This window comes from Mytilus edulis, chromosome 8, assembly GCF_963676685.1.
Source record: "Mytilus edulis chromosome 8, xbMytEdul2.2, whole genome shotgun sequence".
Taxonomy (NCBI): domain Eukaryota; kingdom Metazoa; phylum Mollusca; class Bivalvia; order Mytilida; family Mytilidae; genus Mytilus; species Mytilus edulis.
Window position 1 is genome coordinate 73,357,476 of NC_092351.1, and position 3,374 is coordinate 73,360,849.

The 3,374-nt window shown below is 30.9% G+C and overlaps 1 long non-coding RNA gene across 1 annotated transcript; it reads left to right on the plus strand.

Annotated features, from left to right (window-relative positions):
- Positions 1 to 289: 289 nt before the first annotated feature.
- LOC139486239 (uncharacterized) lies at positions 290 to 3,105 on the plus strand. The gene is made up of 3 exons (XR_011655525.1): positions 290 to 377; positions 1,120 to 1,218; positions 3,006 to 3,105. It is a non-coding gene; the product is annotated as an uncharacterized lncRNA (long non-coding RNA).
- The last annotated feature ends 269 nt before the right edge of the window (positions 3,106 to 3,374 follow it).

Sequence of the window (3,374 nt, forward strand, 5' to 3'; positions counted from 1 at the left end):
CGTGAGACTTGCAAATTTGTACTTCATTACTATTTTGATCTGAGCGTCAGAGATGAGTCTTATGTAGAAGAAGATAATTCAAATTCGAATGAATAAAACGTTGACGAGGCATACATTTAATGATTTTTACAGAGTAAACTCCTTTTAGTGACGCGTACCACCTTGAATTAAACATGTTAGAAGGTACCCAATAAAATACACATATGCATGAAAATGCATTGAAGATTATCTCTGAAAACAAAATAAATGTAACTGTCAATTTTATCATTACTATATAGGGCAATACACTATTACATTTATCTGCTGAGAGTGGTCACAAGGAAGTAGTTTCTATTTTACTTGACACAGCTGCAGATATAAACGCAAAAAACGTACATGTGAGTAATGAGATAAGAAAAGTATTTTTTTTTTATATGTAATATCTGTTCCTAAAGATTATTATTTCTTATACACACATGAGGCAAATGCAGTTACTTTAATCTTTACTGTCATCTGAGGTGCCTTCTAAACGTAATTTTGTATGGCGTCTCAAACCGAGTTTCAGAATGTTTAATTTTGTCGTTCAAGTGTAGCTTAATTTTCTCATTTCTTTATGCTATTTTTTTATTTTGTTTAAATAGTTATTTGTTTTATAGCGATTAGGATTACAACACAATGTTGTTATATATTTAGTTATTATGTCTTTTTGTTTTGTCCCCACATTGTTATCAATATAAATGAATACTTTATGACTGCCATACACGTGAAAGGGTTCGCTAGCCGCAAAACCAGGTTAAATCCTCCTTTGGTACATTAAGAAAACCATGTACTAAGTCAAGACTATGACAGTTGTTTTTCAATTTGTTTGATTATGCTATTCGATTAGGAACATTCATTTTGAATTTTCTTTGAAGTTTTAAATTTTTATTAATTTACCTTTAGCCACGCTTTGCCACAAAAAGTTCACCTGTCTTCCAATATTTAACTAGATTACATAAAATCCCTTCTGTGAATAAATTGCCTAACATGTATCTTGTAATAAATATAAATTCATCATTATGTATCAAAAACCTTAAGTTAAAATAAGTGATAACTTAGATACAATAAGTTTCAATAAAACATGGTTTTATAAATGGATAGGGAATAACAGCACTTCACAATTCAGCAAGGTATGGACATACGGAAGTATTTAATCTACTCCTAGAAAAGTCTGCAGATCCAAATGCAAAAACTACAAACGTAAGTAATAAATTTATATTTCGTGTGATGTTTTATCTTTTCTTTACCACGAGGGAGACAGACATGATTTCCTTTCATATTCACTCTTATCTATGGCTATGTAAAATTAGCGGAAATAATTTTAAACAAAATCCGTGTCAAACAACAAAACTTCTATCATGTAATTGATTTGAAAATGTTAGGAGCTAAGAAATATGTCATCCGCATAGGGTTCAGACCATTTGAGTTTCTGTGAGAAAACGTCATGATTCATGAAAGAAGAAATTTATATAATTACATGTATATGGAAACATAATTTCCTTGTTGTAAACCTGGAATATTCGAATGCGAATACAGTAGATTTTGCCCGGATTCCAGTTGTTACATTTTTGGTTAACCATACACACTTAAAATTTAGAACATATCCCATCTATATAAAAAGAAGATGTGGTATGATTGCCAATGATCGCAAATGAGACAACTATCCACAAGAGACCAAAATAACATAGAAATTAACAACTATAGGTCACCGTACGGCCTTCAACAATTAGCAAATCCCATACAGCATAGTCAGCAATAAAAGGCCCCGATATGACAATGTAAATCAATTCAAACGAGTAAACTAACAGCCTTATTTTTTTTTAAATGAACGAAAAACAAATATGTTACACATGAATAAAAGACAACCACTGAATCACAGGATCCTTACTTGGTACAGGCAAATTATTTTTTCTATGATGTCGTAAGTAATTTTGTAAAATTTTGTCTTAAAACATTTATTCTGAAATGATTTTAGAGTTAAAACCACGTACTTTATCGATTTTTAAAGATGCGAAGATGTGGTATGAAAGCCGATTAAACAACTAACCAGTAGAATTGAATGGCGTAGATATAAGCTAAAGATCATCGTACAATAAAAAAAACTCGTACAAACATTACATGGAAAACAATTGAGACAAGAAAACCAACGGCATGATTTATGACAACACAATCAACCATCGCCAACTACTGAACTATAGAATCCGAATTAGGAAAGGCATATTCATGAATAAGAAGAGAAAAACATATATGTTTGTCAACACTTAGTCACCTTCACTAAGATGAGACAATGGTGGAACAGCACAAAACAATAACACAATTTGATGATTTTTCTCACATTTTGTTTAAATATTTGGCATTTCAAAGCGTATCCTATGTTATATGTAGATTGTGTTGTGTTGTTGTATTTTACTACCGTTTTCACCGCGAGAACACCTTATTTTATTCACACAGAGGAATATTCAAAAACAAAAATTCGGTCGCCGGTAGTTGGCCCTTTACTCAAATATTGAAAATTTAGATCAAAGGCTTTAACAATGAAAAGTATCAATACCAACAAAAAATATTTTCGTGGATATAATCCTATCAAAAATGTATACTATTTTCAAATAAACAAACCATCACATCTCTTTTTAAATGGGAAATAGTCACATTTATTACTATCAAAATTATGTTATCCCGATACAAAAGCTATCAAGTTTTTTTATATCACGTGAGACTTGCAAATTTGTACTTTATTACTATTTTGATCTGAGCGTCAGAGATGAGTCTTATGTAGAAGAAGATAATTTAAATTCGAATGAATAAAACGTTGACGAGGCATACATTTAATGATTTTTACAGAGTAAACTCCTTTTAGTGTTGCGTACCACCTTGAATTAAACATGTTAGAACGTACCCAATAAAAAACACATATGCATGAAAATGCATTGAAGATTATCTCTGAAAACAAAATAAATTTAACTGTCAATTTTATCATTACTATATAGGGCAATACACCATTACATTTGTCTGCTGAGAATGGTCACAAGGAAGTAGTTTCTATTCTACTTGACAAAGCTGCAGATATAAACGCAAAAAACGTACATGTGAGTAATGATTATTTTTTCTTATACACGCATGAGGCAAACGCAGTTACATTCATCTTTACTGTCATCTAAACGTACTTTTTGAATGGCGTCTCAATACAGCTGTTTCTCAAACCATGCCTCTTTTTGGGAGATCTAGAATATTACCACAGTTATGTATGTAAAAAGCAACCTATATAGGGTGACAAAAAGAGAACATTCAGAATTTAACCAAATTTGCTTTATCTCACAGATTTTAAAGAAATTAACTCAAATATAAAGTTTTATGAA